The 20,474-nt window shown below is 46.1% G+C and overlaps 1 pseudogene; it reads right to left on the bottom strand.

The window, feature by feature from the left end:
* Positions 1-18,188: 18,188 nt before the first annotated feature.
* LOC114236490 (U6 spliceosomal RNA) lies at positions 18,189-18,276 on the bottom strand (annotated as a pseudogene).
* Between the last annotated feature and the right edge of the window lie 2,198 nt (positions 18,277-20,474).

Here is a 20,474-nt window from a genome sequence, read left to right as displayed (position 1 = left end):
TTGTAGGCATCTTTCATTAACTTTCATTAATCATTGACATTCTTATTCCTATCTACCAAGGAGGCTTGAAAAGTTACATACATAGCAAGCAGGGGGAAAAATTAATTGGTGTCTAGATTTCTTTAAGTCTGTCTCCCTTTTTCTAAGTGTCCTTCCTAAAAGTGTGGTTTGGATGAGAAGCTTCAAAATGTGTATAGAAGAGAGAGAAATACAGGGGTTAAGGGAGAAAATGAGGTGGAGGGAGAGAGAGAGTGGGGGAGAGAGAGAGAGAGAGAGATGGTTATGCTAGGTAAAAAAAAAAGATAGGAGAGGGTTTATAAAACTATGTAAAGGTAATGTTTACCACTATTAGTTTCTTTCAAATTTTCAAGTTTCAGGAAAATTCGTGCAGGGTAAGGAGAGGGAGTTAGCTGTTTCAGTCTAGTTTCTTACTTCCAGGATTCCTCATGAGTTTGAAAGTGAATTACAACTTGAGGAAGTGACCCTGTCCTTTGTCCGAGTTGACCTGGTGTCATTTTCCATGCTTCATGCCTGACCAATTTCACTGGACGACTCAATAGTCCCTGAAAGAAATAGCCATAGTAGAAATGGGAAGAGAGTTAGGAATCTTTAGAAGAGCGACTAATTTTCCTAATGCCCAAGCAGGGCTATTTTAAATTCACCTTTTGACTCGTTTCTCCACTTCACTAGAATATAGAACTTTTTTTCCTTCCATTGATGACTTTTTAAGGTTTAACGGTCTCTGTTGTTTGAATGAAAAACACAAAAACAAGGAGTACATCTCACAGGGGAAATACCCTGATTTTTCTCTATGGTAGAGGGATCAAAATGTGTGGGTGAAAACAGGGAGGAACAACAGAGTAACTCACCTGAGTCCTGGGCTCTCCTACAATGTCAAATCACATTCGGACTGTTTCTAGAACAGTCTGGTTTCAGAATAACTGGTGACCTTCTTCATCCAAACATCCATTCAATTTAGTGAAACAAAAATCAATCCATCTGATTGTTTGATTGAGTTGGCCTGTCCATTTGACTGAAACCATGGTGTTTCAACCTGAGAAGTGGTGGGTTTGGGGGTTAGTAGGGAACTCCAAATCAGAATCTACCAGGGAAATTGCTTTTCTTCTTTAAAATACACATGTTCAGGGCTTCCCTGGTGGCACAGTGGTTAAGAATCCACCTGCCAATGCAGGGGACACGGGTTCGAGCCCTGGTCCAGGAAGATCCCACATGCTGTGGAGCAACTAAGCCCGTGAGCCACAACTACTGAGCCCATGTGCCACAACTACTGAGCCCGTGTGCCTAGAGCCCGTGCTCCGCAACAAGAGAAGCCACCACAATGAGAAGCCCGCTCGCCGCAACTAGAGAAAGCCTGCGCGCAGCAACGAAGACCCAATGCAGCCAAAAATAAATAAATAAAATATATAAATTTATCAAAAAAAAAAAATACACATGTTCAGGCTTCTTCCCTCAGTTTTGGATATGCCTTTTGGGGTCCTCAAAAGTCACCGAGGTCATTCTGACAGGCCTCCCGACCCTTGTTGAGAGCCTTTGAGTTAAATAGCCATGTTCTGGCAATTTGAAAGGCTTAAGATAGTTCCCTGCTCCAGGGGTTTTAATAAAAAAAGAGTGAACCGATGGTTGATTTTCTAAAAGAGAAAACATGGATAATATTGCACTTATCCTAAATGACTGGAAGGCTAATTTCTTTTGGGGGGCTTAGGGGGCTGGTGCTTCAGCTCGCGTTTTAGGAAGGCATCGACGCTGACGGCACAAACATGAACCTTTGGTTCAACGGTATCCTCTACTTCTACTCTGAACTTGGGCTGAAGCTGCTTTCAGGCTGGCTCTGACAGTGAGGGGCTTTCTCTTTCGAATGTTTGTTTTATGATCTAAAAACCAGCCTCACCCGCAGAACAGTAAGTCCCCTGTATGACAAGGCCATCTGGGGATTTACGAACGGCTAAGCTGCATTAGGCACAGAGATTTATGATCAACTTCCCAGTCAATTAAAATTCCAGATATGACTAAGGCAGAATTCAATTAAGGTTAATTGGGGCTTCTGAAAACTGCTTTTCCAAAGGGAAACCATGATGGGATTGTGATTCCTAGTGGGTTTCGATCAGTTTTAAATAACTTTCCGTGCCTTTCTTTTCTTGGCAAAAGACGCCTCTTCTCCTTGCTGCCCCGCTCCTGCTATTATCATTCGATTTAGATGTTGATTTCTCTGTCATAAGTTATCAAGGTGACTTATTTGGTTTTGGCTTTGTCTTTTTCTTAAAAACAAAAAAACCTGGAAAAACAAAACAAAACTCCCAAGGCTCTCAGCAGACCAGAACCCTTCACAAAATCGCAGCCTGCACTGGGGCGGAACCCACCGTGGTCTGACATGAAAGAAATATAGTCATTTGGAAGATTGTGACAACATTTCAGAAGTAATTCTCCAAACTGGAAAAATAACCCATTTCTTTTCCTTTGTCATTAAGGTGGATGAACAGCTTCTCAAACATTGTCAGCGATGGGGGGAAATGAAGCCGGGATGGGGTGGTGTGTGGAAAACAGGTGCGGGCCAGAATTACGATGCAAGTCAGGCTTTCCATTCTCCCCGAAATTTTATTTTCTTGTCGTCAAGGGCTATTGTGACAGTTCTTAGCACAGTTGATTGAGCTGGGAAAACACATGGGACGGGGCCTTAGTCACCGAATGCAGAACATGTATTCTGTAGCTCGCAGAGCCATGTGGAGCAAGGGGTGAATAGTAATTTCAGCAGTTTGTTTTCTCAGAGTTTCCAACCTATTGTTCATCACTGGAGATTAATAACACCGAGCTAAAGAGACATTTTCTTTCTGAAAAGAAGAAGTGGAAATGTGTGAGTGGGGGTGGGGAGACTTCGCAACCGCTCAGATGTTTCGTTGTTCGTGAATTCTTCCAACTAGCAGACCTGTGCATTTGCCACGGCAGCTAGAAGCCCGTCAGATGCCGCCTCCTTCTTGAACTAGCAACTCTTTCCAAGTTTCACACACCCGTGCCTCCCCCTGTACAGCTGCTCGCCGGGGCACACATATGGGGACAATTTTGTCCGGAGCGTGACTTTGGAAATGGCCTTGCTTAGGAGAGCAGAGGAAGGAGTTAGGTGAGGCCAGTAGTAAAGGCTGTTGATTTGTGTAATTTCCCTCTTTGTGCATTTCAGCTAATGGTCAAACAATGCTGTGGACAGGCTGTGACAGGTGGCAATGAACAGGTCTGTGTAGTGTCACCTGTTTTAAATGAGCTTCTTCCCAATGCCTCTTTTATTTGTATGTGAGGGTAGTGTTCAGATTGCTTCTGCCCCCTCGCAGGAAGGACCCACATTGGAATTGTTTTCTAGGGATGGTCTCATTGGCACAGTGTTCCAACGCACTGCTTTTCTCTACAGACGAAGCACAGCCTAGGAAGGAAGGTCCCTATTTACAACCTTATCTTTGCCGATTTCCTCTTCCCTTTCTTTTTCTTTTTTTTAAAAATAGCGTTATTGGAGTATAGTTGCTTTACAGTGTTGTGTTGGTTTCTGCTTTATAACAAAGTGAATCAGCTATATGCATACGTATATCCCCATATCTCCTCCCTCTTTTGTCTCCCTCCCACCCTCCCTATCCCACCCCTCTAGGTGGTCTCAAAGCACCGAGCTGATCTCCCTGTGCTATGTGGCTGCTTCCCACTAGCTATTTATTTTACTTTTGATAGTGTATATATGTCAATGCTACTCTCTCACTTCGTCCCAGCTTAACCTTCCCCCTCCCCGTGTCCTCAAGTCCATTCTCTACGTCTGTGTCTTTATTCCTGTCCTGCCTCTAGGTTCATCAGACCATTTTTTTTAGATTCCATATATATGTGTTAGCATACGGTATTTGTTCTTCTCTTTCTGACTTACTTCACTCTCTATGACAGTCTCTAGGTCCATCCATGTCTCTACAAATGACCCAGTTTCGTTTCTTTTTATGGCTGAGTAATATTCCATTGTGTACATGTGCCACATCTTCTTTATCCATTCATCTGTCGATGGACACTTAGGTTGCTTCCATGTCCTGGCTATTGTAAATAGTGCTGCAATGAACATTGTGGTACATGACTCTTTTTGAATGATGGTTTTCTCAGGGTATATGCCCAGTAGTGGGATTGCTGGGTCATATGGTAGTTCTATTTTTAGTTTTTTAAAGCACCTCCATACTGTTCTCCATAGTGGCTGTATCAATTTACATTCCCACCAACAGTGCAAGAGGGTTCCCTTTTCTCCACACCCTCTCCAGCAGTTATTGTTTGTAGATTTTTTGATGATGGCCATTCTGACTGGTGTGAGGTGATACCTCATTGTAGTTTTGATTTGCATTTCTCTAATGATTAATGATGTTGAGCATCCTTTCATGTGTTTGTTAGCAATCTGTATATCTTCTTTGGAGAAATGTCTATTTAGGTCTTCTGCCCATTTTTGGATTGGGTTGTTTGTTTTTTTGATATTGAGCTGCATGAGCTGCTTGTATATTTTGGAGATGAATCCTTTGTCAGTTGCTTTGTTTGCAAATATTTTCTCCCATTCTGAGGGTCGTCTTTTTGTCTTTTTTATGGTTTCCTTTGCTGTGCAAAAGCTTTTAAGTTTCATTAGGTCCCATTTGTTTATTTTTGTTTTTATTTCCATTTCTCTAGGAGGTGGATCAAAAAGGATCTTGCTGTGATTTATGTCATAGAGTGTTCTGCCTATGTTTTCCTCTAAGAGTTTTATAGTGTCTGGCCTTACATTTAGGTCTTTAATCCATTTTGAGTTTATTTTGGTGTATGGTGTTAGGGAGTGTTCTAATTTCATTCTTTTACATGTAGCTGTCCAGTTTTCCCAGCACCACTTATTGAAGAGGCTGTCTTTTCTCCATTGTATACTCTTGCCCCCTTTATCAAAGATAAGGTGACCATACATGCAGTGGGTTTATCTCTGGGCTTTCTGTCCTGTTCCATTGATCTTCCCTTTCTTTTTAAAGGCAGACTGGAAAAACGAGAGGTTCTAAAATGGTAGAGAGGTTTAGGGGAAAAAGTTTCTGTAATCAGAAATCTGGGGTGTAATTATACAATTGCCAGAAGAAAGAAACATGAAACAAGTCTCCGGAGTAAGATTACTAATGAATTCTCTCTGTTCCTTATGGAAAAGAGCCACATTTGTAAAATTAAAAGTCAATGCCTCTTTGATGAGAGGATTTGCAGGCTCCGCTGTCCTGTTTTCAAATATCGTGTGCTTGGAAAGAGAGCGAGGCATCGAAACGTCTAGTCTAGGGCACTGGAGCAGAGCCGGCAGCTGCCCGCCCGCCCCCATCTCGGGGCTGTGGGAGCCTTTTTCACAAAGAACTTGATCGGTGCTACGTGCATGGATGTTTTGAGGAACGTGGCCTTGTCTAGACAACTTCAGAATCCCCAGTCAGTTCAGAGGAGAAAAACACTTTTGTTTTTTGAGTTTTATTTTTATTTATTAAAAAAATTTTTTTTTTTATTGAAGTAGAGTTGATTTACAATGCTGTGCCAATGTCTGCTGTACAGCAAAGTGACTCAGTTATCCACATAGAGACAATCGGTTTTTCAAAATATTCTTTTCCATTATGGTTTATCACACTGTATTGAATATAGTTCCCTGTGCTCTACATTAGGACCTTGTTGTTTATCTATTCTAAATGTAATAGTTTGCATCTACCAACCCCAAACTTCCACTCCATCCCTCTCCCTCCCCTCCTCCCCCTTGGCAACCACATGTCTGTTCTCTATGTCTGTGAGTCTGTTTCTGTTTCATAGATAGGTTCATTTGTGTCATATTTTAGGTGCAACATATAAGTGATATCATATGATATTTGTCCTTCTCTTTCTGACATACTTTGCTTAGTAAGATAATCTCTAGGTCCATCCATGTTGCCGCAAATGGCAGTGTTTCATTCTTTTTCATGGCTGAGTAGTATTCCATTGTATATATGTACCACATCTTCTTTATCCGTTCCTCTGTTGATGGACATTTAGGTTGTTTCCATGTCTTGGCTATTGTGAACAGGGTTGCTATGAGCATAGGGGTGCACGTATCTTTTTGAATTATAGTTTTGTCTGGGTATATTCCCAGGAGTGGGATTGCTGGATCATATGGTAGCTCTATTTTTAGTTTTCTGAGGAACCTCCATACTGTTCTCCATAGTGGCTGCACCAACTTACATTCCCACCAACAGTGTAGGAGGGTTCCCTCAGAGGAGAAAAGCATTTGAGCTATTCTAGTCTTCTGGCACGGTGCAGCCCAAACGAGTGGGTGACTGGATTTTTCAGTCACCCACTTTGGGGGCCACACTGGCTTTGTGGGTATTGTGAGTATGTGTTCCAGCTGACACGAAGTACAGTGTCACCAGCCACCAAGTGTCACAGCGCAGGAGGCCGTTGTCCATCTGGCGGGAGGGTCTCCACTGAAAAACACTTAGAATTTGAGAGGAGGCCAAGAAACAGCTACTTCATAGACCTGCCAAGTTACCTGAAATTCATCCTTTCTAGCTCCTCTTTGGGGTCACATGATAAATGCCACCAATTAGCAGTCACCTTAGCAAAGCAGAAGGAGGGCGTGGGCGTGTTGGGGGGTTGGGGGCAGTTTGCTGCAGTCAGCGCCTACAGCCAGAGAGAGCCAGCTGTTCAGTTTTCTGGAAATTTGTGAGCTGGCTGTTAAACACAGGTGTCATTTATAAGAATTAAATTATATAAACGTATTTCAATAAATTATTATTAGAAACAAAGGTAATACTCAGTACTCACCCTTTCCTAATTATTTTACTGCATTTAACAATGGTCTGTGCCTCGAGGCTCTTTGCACCTGTTGCATCTGTGTGGTGGAGATGCCGGGTAACCATGTGCTGGTGTCCGTCTCTTTCAAACTAGCCCGTCCCCCCACCACACCGCCGCCCCCGTTCTGTGACGTCATGTTGGTCGCTCAAAATGAGCCACGGTGGCAGAATTTACACCACTGAAAATGGCAAATCCGACAAATCAGGGTTTTTTCTGTTTTAGAGAGTGGATTGATGAACAATTACTGGTACAGCACTCTGTGTGTGTGTGTGTGTGTGTGTGTGTGTGCTTGTGCGTGTGTGTGTGTGTGTGTGAGAGAGAGAGAGAGGGAGGGAGAGAGGGAGCTGGGGGCGGTGGTGGCATCAGGACTTGTGTGCTGGGTAAGCAAAATGTTCGTTTTTAAGTTGGGGGAGCGTGTTAGTCAGCTCTTGCTGCTGTAACAAGAATACCATAGGCAGAGTGGCTTAAACAACCAACTTATTTCTCATAGTTCCGGCGAAGTTCTGGGAAGTCCAAGGTCACTGTGCCAGCGTGGTCGGGTTCTGGGGAGGACTGTCTTCCTGGTTTCCTCACGTGGCAGGGGAGAGAATGAGAGAGAGAGAGAAAGAGAGAGAGAGAGAGAGAGAGGGAAAGAGAGAGGGAGAGGGAGGGAGAGGGAAAGAGAGAGGGAGAGAGAAAGAGAGAGGGAGAGAGAGAGAGAGGGAGAGGGACGGAGAAAGAGAGGGAAAGAGAGAGGGAGAGAGAAGGAGAGAGAGAGGGAGAGGGAGGGAGAAAGAGAGGGAAAGAGAGAGGGAGGGAGGGAGAGCACATCCTCTAGTGTCTCTTCTTATAAGGGCACTGATGCCGTCACAAGGGCTCCACTTTCCTGACCTAATTCAAAGACCCCATCTCTAAAAACCATCACACTGGGGACTTGGGTTTCAACGTATAAATTTTGGGAGGACACAAACATTCAATCCATAACAGCAAGCAGGCAGGCTGAGATAGGCTTCCTGGAAGGAGCAGGAAAGCTATCCAGGAATAGTAGGCTTCCCGGAGAGAAATGGGAGGATCCAGGATGAACCCCCAGATTTTGCAGTTCTGTCTGGGGCAGGTGGGGTAAGAGGGGGCCTCCCAGACCTCTCCTCTGCTTTCTGCCCACCCCCCCACAAGCCCTCCGCCCCTCCCCAGGTCAGCGTCGGCCAGTGGTCTTTGCCCATACACAACTTCACTACTAGGGAAAACTTCTGATGGACCCTGGATCTGTGGTTCAGGTTATGCTACAGACTGAATGTTTATGTCCTCCCCAACCCCCAAATTCTTATGTTGAAGCCCTAAAGCCTGATGTGTTGGCGCTGGGAGGTGGGACCTTTGGGAGATTAGGTTTAAATGAGGTCATGAGGGTGGAGCCCCATGATGGGATTAGTGCCCTTAGAGGAAGTGGAAGAGGAGGGAGAGCTCCTTCCACGAGGCTGCACTGAGGAGAGAGCGCGTGAGCTCACAGGGAAGAGGTGGCGTCTCAAGCCGGGAAGCCAGCTCTCGCCTGACACTGAATCTGCCAGCACCTTGATCTTGGATTTGCCAGACTCCAGAACTAGGAGAAAGAAACGTCTGTCATTTAAGCCACCCAGTCTGTGGTCTTTTGTTATAGCAGCCTGAGCTAAGACAGATGATAAGCTTAATTTAGTACAAATAGGTTGGGGTGATTTCAAGGTTATTTGTCCACACACAATGAAGGGAGCGTGTGAGGATTCTTGGGTGCTTTGCACACCCACTCAAGTTTCAGGGGGATAATGAGAAAGACGCTGTGCTGGGAACCAGGAGGCCCGGGCTTTAAAGGCAGGCGTTGCACTTCTAGCTGCGGAATGAATTTCGGGCAGGAAGCAAACAGCCTCTGTTCATTCCTATATGAAAAGGCATATGCTCATCACGGTGTTGTGAGGGTCAGAAGGAAGTTAGCTTGAAAATTTATAAACCTGTGCAAACGGAAGGTGTGAGTAGCCCAGGGGCAATTTTTAAATTCACAGGCCCAGTGCTAAAGGCGATTTTCTTAATCTTTGGAACCCACTTACCTCTTTCTCCTCGTAGCCTTCCTTCTCTTTCCCTAATATTTAATTTTCCTGCTTCAACTCTCTTATTTATTTTGACCTTCTCTCCTCCTTTCTTCCTCACTCTGTTTTTCTCTCCAAGCTTCTTCCCCTCTCTCTTATTTCGCTAAGAATATAATAGGATGACAGTATTTGAGGTTCATTCTCTTGTGTAAAAATATCCATACCGCCTTATATTTGCTCGCTGAAACCTTCCCCCTCTTCCCGCAGTCAGGTGCGTGTTACTGTTGTGAGGCCCTGGGTGATTTTCTGACTTGAATGTCCCTCACCCTGGGAGTGGGGTGTGGAAATTGCTAGGGGATCTCCTCTGGGGACAGGCAGGCCGATTCCTGTAGCAGTGGCAGAGTCGAGGCTTAGAATCCTAGTTTTCCTTGAAGGAAGGATGGCAATTAACCTTGGCAGTGGAGCAGAACTTGCTTGAATTTGTACTTGTAAATCTGCACCTCTCCTTAAGCAAATATGACGGGAAGAATCCAGATTTTCATCAAAAGTAAATTAAAAATGGAGTCTTCACCTTACGAAAGAATTCGCAGGGAGATTTCCTTGGCGAGCGGCCCTTCCTCCCCTGTATTTAAGGCGCGTTTTGATTCAGAGAAATTCATTACCGACAGGGCTTTTTCTAGCAGGAGAGCCCCTGAAAACGTGAGACACAACTGGCTTAAGCGACAGCCCGGCTCACAGCTTCACTAAGTTTACCAGCCGTCATTGATCCTTACTTCTTTTAAGCCCAGGTGAACCTGTTGTTTTACTTCTGCCCACTGGGGCTTAAGACACTACCCGTTTATTTGGACTCGTGGCTCTGTTCTCTCTTCCCTTAGGCAGGGATTTTGGTTTCTGTGATGCGTGAGTGAGAAAGTAGGTCACTAATGAAATGCTTCATGCAACGGATAAATGCTCTGCCATCCGAACGGCACCCAAAGGATGTTTACCAAAGAGACAGTCCAGACGGAGAGCGAGAGGCACAGCCAGCCTAGGATGCTTTCCAGGAATTGTCCAGAATGTCACTGCAGTGTGGATGTCGGATCTCTGAGCTGCAGGAACTCTGGCCTGGCGGCAAATTCACACAAAACGTCCCAAAGGCACCAGTGATGCTGGTGGATGCACCACCTCCTTTGGGGCAGAGTTTGCCAGAGGTTAGCTGGGGGCGAGTGGAGCCATTGAAGCTGTTTTTCCAACTTCGTGTTCATCTCTGGTACATCCTGCTACCCTCTGATGATCTGGAATGTTGGGCTCCAAGGAGGAGATGCAGATTGAAGTGAGTGATGGAGCCGGCTATGTCCTTTCTACGGAGACCATGATTCCCCTTGAAGATGTTCTCCGTTCATTGCAGTTCCCTTCCCCTCACTGTATTAGTCTGTATTAGTCTCCCACCGCTGCTCTAACAAATGACCGCAAACCAGGCAGCTTAAAAACCGCAGAAATGTATTCTCTCACCGTTCTGGAGGCCAGAAGTCGGCACTCAGTTTCACTGGACTGAGGTCAAGGTATCTGCAGGGCCTCGCTCCCTCCAGAGGCTCTGAGTGGGCATCTGTTAACTTGCCTCTGGCTTCTGATGGCTGCTCAAAGCAGCCACACCGCCTGCTTTCGCTGCCTGTGTCAGATCTCCCTCTGCCTGTCTCTTATGAGGATACTGTGATGGCATTTAGGGCCCACTGAGATAATCCGGGATAATCTCCCATCTCAAGACCCTGAACTTAATCACATCTGCAAAGTTTTTGCCAAGTAAGGTGACATTTACAAGTTCTAGGAATTAGGTCCTGACACCTTTGGGGCCATTCTTCAGCTTACTACACCACCTCTCAATTTTTCAGCAATTCTGTGCTTCAGTGTTAGCAGAACACCAATCATCTGTAATTATTGAGTGGCATTGGAAAGCTCTTCCATGGACTTCCTGCCAACTAAGGACTCTCTGGCCTCATAGCACACAGGCACGTGTGTGTGTGTGTGTGCATGTGTGTGTGATTGTGTGATAAAATGCCCTGGCAAGGAGGGGCATTCTACCACAGACATTGCTTCCAATTGCCTCTGTGTGATGCTAATAATAAAACTGGGTCAGTTTTATTTTGGGCGAACCCCTCCCCACCCCCACCGCTGCCACCTTGGTACATTACTGCTCTGTCAGCTTCCCAGTAAAGGAACCAGCTCCTACTTTATGGATCACGCTAGGTTCAGAGGGGTGAGAAGATCTGCCCACAGAGCCGAGACCAGCACTCATGGCTCCTCGCTCACAGCTCAGGGCCAAGTCCTTGCCCCTTATGTCCCTCCTCAAGCCCCATGACTGGCTTCCACTTACTGAGCTCTGAAGGCTCCAGAGGTCCAGCTTGACCCTCATGCTCCTCTTCTGAGCTGTCATCTTCTGCTCTTTCTTGGGGGCTTTTCTCCTTCCCAATCTAAGTCTGGTTGCAGAGTGGGAGGTTCTTTCTCTACTTTCCTGTTTCCTGGGGCAGGTGGAACATCTGGTCCAAGGGCCTCCAGGCTGCTCACCAGGGGAAAAGAAACAGCCACAGAGACGTAGCAAAGATTCCAGGCATCTTATACCATTCTTACGGCCCTGAGTCACGATCCATAGTTCCGTGTTGCTTCTCTTTAATTGTGTGGGAAGTCCCTCTGGGATGTTCTCACTTTACCTGGCCAGTTTTAGCTACCCAGGTCTGATTAGGCTTGAGGCTGCCTAAACCGCTCAGACAGCTGGGGCTGGCAGATCCTTCTAGCCTTCCTTCCTAATCTTTCTAGGTGTGGGACTCTTAGGCTGGCCCTCGGTTTCCTGGGATGGCTCCTGGGAACTTCTGTGCACAGTTGCTTTGCAAAGTCTGTGTGTTCCTCTCGTGACCCCCCGAAATCATATGCACAGAGTCACGTAGAGGCCACTCTCCCTTGCTCTTTGGATTATACCCCAAGACCCAAAGTAGTCGCTGACAAGCTGGGGTAAAATACTGACTCACTTTTCCCAGGCCAGAGACGGCCCCTGTGGCCTTTGACACCGAAGGAGGCCAGGTGGCCATCATGACTCATTTGCCCTTCTGTGTCCTCCCCTACACCTATCCTGGGCCATTCCTAGGGTGGGGACAGATCTCAGCAGGGAACACCCCCAGGCTGTCTTCACTCTAAGCTGTGCGCAAATCCAAAAAGAAACTACCCATATTTACTGCCCCTGACCCCGCTGAAAGCTCCAAGCTGTAGCCCCTGAGGCCCCATGAATATTTTAAACTTTGATTCATCCATGTGGACACTCCTCTTTGGAGAACATGGGGCGGAGCACGTGCTACCTTGCAGCCCATCTTTCTGTACAGATTTCCAGGTACCTCTCCCCCTCCCTCCCTCCCTCAAGTGGTGACCTTGCGGGCTCTAGTCCTGATAACTCTCGCTTTCCTTTCTCTTCCGGAGAAGTGTGACATGTCCTAAATTGGCTCTTAAAACTCCTTTAAGATTTTATGTGGAATCTAGAAAAATGGTAGAGATGAACTTATCAGCCAAGCAGAAATGGAGACACAAACATAGAGAACAATCTCATGGTTACCAAGGGGGAAGGGGGGGTGGGAGGAATTGGGAGATTGGGATTGACATAGACACACTACTATGTATAAAAGAGATAGCTAATGAGAACCTACCATTTAGCACAGGGGACCCAACTCAGTGCTCTGTGTTGACCTAAATTGGAAGGAAATCCAAAGAAGAGTGGAAATATGTATACGTACGGCCGATTCACTTTACAGGAGAAACTAACACAACACTGTAAAGCAATTATACCCTAATAAAAATTTAATAAAGAAGAAAAAAAGAGATTTTCTCGTTTAGCCTTCCAGAAAGACCCTGGCCCCTGGAAGGCCTCCTCTCTCCTGTTTTCTCCGCTCTCTTGTGTTTGCCAGCTGTTCCTCACGGGCCAGTCCTTAAGGCTGATTTGACGTTGGTTGAATGCCAGCATCTTTTTCCGCTACTTTAAGCCCACGGTCCACCCTCTGACACAGCCCGGCACCCCCTGGGAGAACCCATCTTGCTTGACGGGAACCTGCATCCTTTAGGTCTTCTCCCTCCTTCCAGCTCCTGGGAGTTTCTCTTCACACCAATCTCCTGTGCTTCCCAGATGGGCCTCTGGTTCACAGCTCTGCATGGAGCTGGGTGGAAGGATCCAGATCGCCCCAGCTCAGGTTATTGTGGGTCGGGGCCCCCTCTTGTGTTACTTTCCCCTCCATTTTCTTCTCTCTCTGCTCCCCCCTTCCCCATGCCCTCAACGGAGCAGTCTTTTACAATCGCATCTTTAAAAAAGAAAATACTTCAAAATACGGAGACAATAAAAGACATAAAACCCGCCGAGGGGCTAGGAGGTTATTTCCGCACATGCGTTTTCTGACAATTTTGGCAAAGCTGCTTCCCAAACATCTGCATTAAACATTCCCCAACGCAGGTGTGTGCTTAATGAAGTCTTGGAGTAAATGACACAGAATTGCAATCACCAGGCGGCTTGGGACTAGACAGGCCCTCTACCTGGGTTTACTTCTTGGGAATCCAGGGTGAAGGAGGCCCTGGGACCTGGGCTCCGGGTCTGCACGGGGATAGATTTGCTTTTGCTCAGAAGCACTGAGGAGGCAGCCCGGCCTCAGGTCTTCGAAAGAGACAACACTAGCTTTTGAATAGCAGCGCAGCCCTGAATATCAACTCGCTCTTAATTTAGCCACTGCGCTATCATTCTTCTCCACAGATGAGAAAAACGAGGCAGGGAGTAGTCAAAGTTTATCTCCTGAGCACCTCTGTCCCCTCGTCTTCGAGATGAAGAGGACGGACTCAAGTTTCTCCTTATTCTCAAATGGTCTGATTCTATGAAATCACTCCTTCCGAATGTATACACTCTTGCTGATGAGTGCGTCTGCCTCTCTAATTTCCGAGGGATGTGAAGGGTTCTCTAGCAATCTGCAGGCTGAACTGAATGCCTCTTTGTGCTTTCCATCACGGTCTAAAAGAAAATCTTTGGAATTGTAGCAGGAAAAAAAAAACCCACAAAACCATCTGAAAAAATCTCAGAAAAAGAAAAGTGCCTTCACGGTAGCCTCTGTTGCACAAAAGGAAAAAGAGCTTGACGTTTTCCCAGGAGTGAATAAGCAGGTGCAGCGATTGTAAGGGTTAATGGCGAGGTTTCCCAAGAGCTCTGGGATAAGGATGGGGTCATGACTGAACTTCTCAATGAGCTTTTTAAGGGATGACGCACGGGCTGGAATCTAGGATGCCGCTGTGTTTCTCGCGTGAGGAACAAAAAGGCTGTTTTAATGCATCTCCTGTTCTACCCGCCTCTTCAGTAGCCTGTGGATCTACGTATGTACGTATGTACGTATCTCTCTCTGTCAATCCATATATATACGTATATATCCATCCATCCATCGGTCTGTCCATCTATCCATCCATCTGCCTTTCTTTCCCTTGATCTCACCTGCTTGCTCTGACGGCCTCTTCTCATTTTTGTCTCGTCAGGCTGAAATTACTTGTCTTCCCAGTAAGGATGAATAATGAAGTAGTGTTTTCCCACCCGCAGTATGTCAATCTTTCTCCTGAGTGGACTGTTCAGATAGTTTTCATCGAATTAAAATTCCAAGTCTGCCCTGAAAGTTGAAGCATCCATCTATAATGCTTCCTAAGGGTTTTCAGAAATTCCACTACAGCTAAACATAGCTGCTGATGGTGAGCTGCCTCTTCTCTGGAGGGTCCCCGAGGCCTTTTAGTATGATCATCAAGGAGGTGTCCCCAGGTCCCTGTTGGCAGTAAGGGTCCACATCTTCCCATTCAAATTCTCTTTGTCTCCCGAGGTGTGGATGGAATTTGGAGGCTGCAGAATCCCATGGAAGATGTGTTAATGCCGTCTCTTCCTTAAGGAGCTTGAGGTCTTGGAAAGAAGACACGCATTTCCTGAGAACAAACAGAGTCATGAAGTCTACAAAAAGAATTTTCAAAGGGCAGATCACCTCTTCCAGGTCCCTGGCCCTGCTCATTTGACTTGCTGGAATGTAGTGACCATAGCTGGCATTGATTGAGAGCGTAGACATTGTTACAAGTGTTGTACACGCATGAGCACACTTAATTCCCACAATAACCCAACGGGGCAGATACTATTAATAGCCTTATTTTACAAGAAGGGGGTTAATGAGGTAACTGATATCTTTTGGATGGTGAGGCACACATTCTGTTTGGGGATTAAAGAGACAAGGGAATCCAAAAAGTGAATTTCTGTCCTACCCACATTTAAAATTCCCTACTGGCAGGCAAAAATAATTTTAAAATAATTTAAAAAATAGGGCAATAAGGATAAATAGGGCAGGGAAAAAAATAGAGCAACTGCGGTTAGATTCCTGGTCTGCTGGGGTGGACATGAGTAGGGATACAGGACACCATCTCGAGATCATCCTCGGCCCCTGGTTGGCTGTTGAGAACATCTGTAAGACAGGCGGGTCGCTTCAGCTCTGTGTCACGGCCTTTCTGAGCTCCACGGGGCTGATTATGCCTTTTCTCCATCTCTAGTCACGCTCTCCCCGCTGGGGGTGCAGACTCACCGGATGCAATAGAATCTGGGTTTCCATCTATGCCTGACTTGCGCTGCCCTTTACTCCTCAAGTTTCTTTGCTCCTGAGGGGTGGAGAGGGCAGAAGGAAAAGGGAGCTCTAAGGACCAGCTGCCCACGCCTCTGATCTGTTTGCCTCTGCATCTGTTGGCAGGTGCAGGGTTGAGGAGGGGGCGGGGACCGAACCCAAGTCGCTCCTTCTGCAAGGCTGGTGGGGTCTCCGTCACATTCCATCAACACTGTAGGCGGCTAGTTGCCATCCTTCTGGACAGCACCATGAACTGCCTACGCTTTCCAAAAGGCTAAACTTAGCTTCTGTTTTTAAGCCTTTCTCCAGAGCGTGGAGAAAGCAGGTCTCTCCAGTGCAGGATATTGGCAGCTTGTATAAGTTTAGAGGCCACGCGGGGCGTGATTTTGCATATGTCCCTTCCTGATGCCAGTTGGCACCGCAGAACCCAGCACAAGCCCTGAGCATTTTCGTGCTGCTCCCTCGCTGTGCGCGTGTGCGCGTGCGCGCACACACACACACACACACACACACACTCACACACACACTCTCACACACACACTCACACCCTGTGCGTTCCAGACAGGCTGCTTCAAGCAGGTGACTAAGAAGAGACAACAAAAGCATTGTACCAATTGCTTTGAAAATGGCTCCTTTCAAAATGCCCTTGAGATCTGGGTGCAACTCTCTCTCTGGAATCTATGGGGAAATGCCATGTACCCAGCACAGTGTTCTGAGGCACAACAGTTCCTGTGTCGGCCAACTCTGCCCTCTGCCAAGCCTGTTTAGAGTAAGAGCTTTGACTGCCAGAGCCTCTCACGCTTCTCAAATTCAGGACACAGCCACTAGATGGCGCTAAAGGTCTGTGAAACATTTTTTTGGTAGGTCCTTCAATCGGTAATTCAGCCCTTAGCTGAAGAATACTTGTAGAAGAGAGAGACCTTGATCATAAATCCCACACGCAATAACAGGTTCATAATGCATCCTAGTGACTACACGTTGTATTTCTTTTTCTCCCTGAGAAATAAAATTTCTCTTTCAATGGAGAAGGATGTTCCTTAACAACTAACATGTGCTAATGTTAAATCTCTTTCCTAGGAAGCCTGCAAACTAAGCCTTTAATGTGCGCTGACCAAGACATCTGGGCAATGTCTGCGGCGGGATGCCGATTGATAGCTTGAGGGACTGAGAACACATAAGCCACAGTCTTGGCAGCCTGGATAGAGAGAGTTATTTTTCCCCTAAAAAAATGAACATTTGACTTGTCAGAAACGTTTTCTCATTGATCCACTGAGACAGAATCTGCAGGTTAGAGAGGCAAGTTTACGGAAAATCTCCTTCATCTTTGGAAGGGAAGTTAAGGGAAAAGAAGAGACTAATTTCTTCCGTTTAAAAAGTATTTACCTATTTGAGAGTGAGTTTAAGAATATAATATTGGTGGGACAGAAATACATTTCTTTTTTTTCCCTGACTCTTCCATCCCATGGCCTTCCATATTACCTGGGTAAGAGGAATGACAGAACATTAAAAAAATGCCAAATGAGAGAATCAACAGTGGAATCTATATGAAAACAGAGTGCAATACATTCACCAACATCTCAATTTATTCTTAATATCGGTCCTTTTGTTAGCAGTGCCATGCAGCGAAAAGGGCTAGAATTCCCTGATTATCATGCACCTTTTGGTAGCTTATTGGTGAAGCCTTTACGTGTCGATTGTTTGTCATGTGCACAATGTGAGATTAGGTAAAAACCAAAACCAAAACTGAAAAACCCACACACTTGAAACCAAATTTGGTGTTGCATTGCAATTCCTCTGAAATCTCTACCTGTCATAGATTCCCAGTTAAGTCTCCAAATTGCTTTCTGGGGTCTGCGCTAGAAGGGCAGCTGCCTTGCATCTCTCTTTCCTTCTTGCATGCCCAGCACCTGGCCTCACGTCTGGCACATGTGCGAGGTCTCAATCTACTTGCTCTGGGAAAGAAGGGCATGAAGGGCTGGCTGTGGGCCCAGCACGGAGAGAACATGTTAATTTCTATATTTTGTACGTGTCCCATTCTGAAATCTGCCTATTTCAGACTGACCCCTCCAGAGGCAGAGACTTACCTAGAGACCTTGCAAGCTTATGGTTGGAAAAAATAGGATCAAAACCACCGCACTGGGACTTCCCTGGTGGCGCAGTGTTAAAGAATCCGCCTGCCGATGCACAGGACACAGGTTCGAGCCCTGGTCCCAGAAGATCCCACATGCCGCAGAGCAACTAAGCCCGTGTGCCACAACTACTGAGCCTGAGCTCTAGAGCCTGTGCTCTGCAACAAGAGAAGCCACCGCAATGAGAAGCCCGCGCACCGCAACGAAGAGTAACCCCCGCTTGCCGCAACTGGAGAAAGCCCACGTGCAGCAACGAAGACCCAATGCAGCCAAAAATAAATAAATGGATAAATTATTAAAAAAAAATAAAACCCACCGCACCTCCATGACAAAAATGGGGACCATCTGCTGCCTTTCAGAGAAATCAAACCAAGATTCTCACACTTGAATGTGGCACAGTTATTATTATTATTTTTACTGAAGTATAGTTGATTTACAATGTTGTGTTAGTTTCAGGTGTACATCAAAGTGATTCAGTTATATATATATATATATATTCTTTTTCATATTTTTTTCCATTGTGGTTTATTATAGGATATTGAGTACAGTTCCCTGTGCTATACAATAGGACCTTGTTGTTTAAAAATATGGAATGCTCCACGAATTTGCATGTCATCCTTGTGCAGGGACCGTGCTAATCTTGTCTGTATATGTGCTGCCGAAGCGAGCGCTGGCACGATTATTTTTATCAGGTTTGTTTGTTTTTATTACTATGTATCATAAATAAGAGGCATTTACTCTGTCAATGTTTTTCTCCTCCGGAGTTGGATGGTGTCTTCCTGGCTTCCACAATGCTAAATAGCCATCTCAGATTTAGTGCCGGCCTGTGTGGCCATTTGTAAAAGGGACGTCCACGGACAATAAGGCACATGTTCATTTAGACCCTGAGATAAACAAAACAGGAACTCTTCATGCGGTGAGTGAAGTGTTTCTTCTCCCGTTGACTTGCTTTTTTGGTCAAACTTCATTTTCAGAAATAGAACAATATGGGAAGCAGATGCATGTGTTCTAGGTTTTGAGTTTCTCTTCGTGACTTCAGAAGACTTCTCTCCTCCCTCCCCACCTCTCCTCTCCCCTCCCCTCCCCATCTCCTCTCCCTTCTATGCTCTCCTCCTCCAGACAAAGAGATAGGTTTCTTTCTTTCCCTTCAAGATGAGGTAAATCATGGTCTCTGATCTTCAAACGGGGAACACTTGTGTCTCCTTGGGCTGCATCCCCCATTCAGTGATGGAGAATCACAGGTCAAGGCTGGGGGACGTACCATCTACCTCCCAACAACTGGGCCCCAGAAGCTGCGATATGACCACAGCAGGACCAGAAACTGCTACCTCTTCCCAGCTGCTGAGGCCACAGACCCAGCAGTGAGGGGGCAGAACTGGCCCCCAGCTTTTCCCTTAGACAGACGGCTGGCTGTCACACTCAGGAAGCAAACTGAATGCAGTGCAGATCGCATTTCAGCTGCTCTTTCTTCTGGGGGTTCCTTATTCTGGTCAGAATGTAAGGATGTAGCTTCAGGGAACGCTTTTCTTTGTGGTCCCTGAGTCCCCCTTCTGCTCTGGGGCAGCACCTCGCCTGTACCACAAGGGGTTTTGCTGAAGACTCAGCGGTATAGCTCTCTCCAAAGATATGGCCTTATAGATATCGTCATCCAAACCCCTCACAAAATTCTTGCTCCTTTTTGCCCTCTTTTCACATCCGTATCAGGATCCAGGGGCCAGGAGTTGTGAAAGGGGTTCTGGGATCATCTCCGTGAATTCTGCTGAGACAGGTCTGTCCCAATCATCTTGATATCAGATACCATTTTTTTTTTTTTTTTTTTTGGCACCACAGTTGAAATGGAGGCAGAAAGAGTCTCTTTCTAATATCGCATTCCTTCAGGACTGAATGAGATCCCGTTAGTGAAAACCAAATGTGAAGAGATCTCTGTCAACTCTAACATTCTGTGCAAATGTCCCTTCTGAGTATCGCCATTCTCTGCTAATCTGATAACGGAGTCTTCTTACAACCACTGCCAGGAAATAGGAAAAAACCCTTTCCGGCGTGACGGTGTACATTCTGGAAACAATGTTCAGCTTCCAGGGTAGTTAGTGAGTGATAATCTTTGGTAGGGGAGCCGTTAATTTCCAGTCCTGTGTCCGAGGCAGTGGGCAGTGGCCATGGGCTGAGACTGCGGCGGGTACTAACCGTCCCCAACAACTGCCCCGATTCAAGAGGGCTGAGGGCGAACAGTGGCACCACAAGCGACTGTAAAACAATGCTGTTCTTTTCAAGAGCCAAAGAGAGATTCAGTCAGCATTTAATATCTAAGGGAATGAAAGCAGGGGAGGGATGAGGATTCCAGGGAAGGGCATGCAAATGGAAAGGAGAGGGACTCCACGAGGCGTGTGTGTGTGTGATTTGTGTGTGTGGTGTGTGTGCATATGTGGTGTGTGTGTGATTTGTGTGTGTGTGTAGCGTGTGGGTTGTGTATGTGTATCTGTGTGTGTGATTTGTGTGTATGTGGTGTGTGTTGTGTATGTGGTGTGTGTGTGGCATGTGGGTTGTGTGTGTATATGTGTATGAGTGTGTGGTGTGTGTGTGGCATGTGGGTTGTGTGTGTATATGTGTATGAGTGTGTGGTGTGTGTGTAGCGTGTGTGTTGTGTGTGTGATTTGTGTGTGTGTGTGTGGCGTGTGGGTTGTGTGTGTATATGTGTATGAGTGTGTGCTGTGTGGTGTGTGTGTGTGTATGGTGTGTGTATGTGCACACATGCTTGTGTACCTGTAGCTGGGGAAAGGTGCCTTCAGAGCATTAATTAGACACCTAATTGCCCTGTTAGAAAGTTGATGGAAGAAAGGTCTTAAGAGCTGATTTTGAGTTAAGGGTTG

The sequence above is a fragment of the Balaenoptera acutorostrata genome, chromosome 5, assembly GCF_949987535.1.
Source record: "Balaenoptera acutorostrata chromosome 5, mBalAcu1.1, whole genome shotgun sequence".
Lineage (NCBI taxonomy): Eukaryota > Metazoa > Chordata > Mammalia > Artiodactyla > Balaenopteridae > Balaenoptera > Balaenoptera acutorostrata.
Note: the sequence above shows the minus strand (reverse complement) of the source record. Positions and strands in the feature narration are given on the sequence as shown.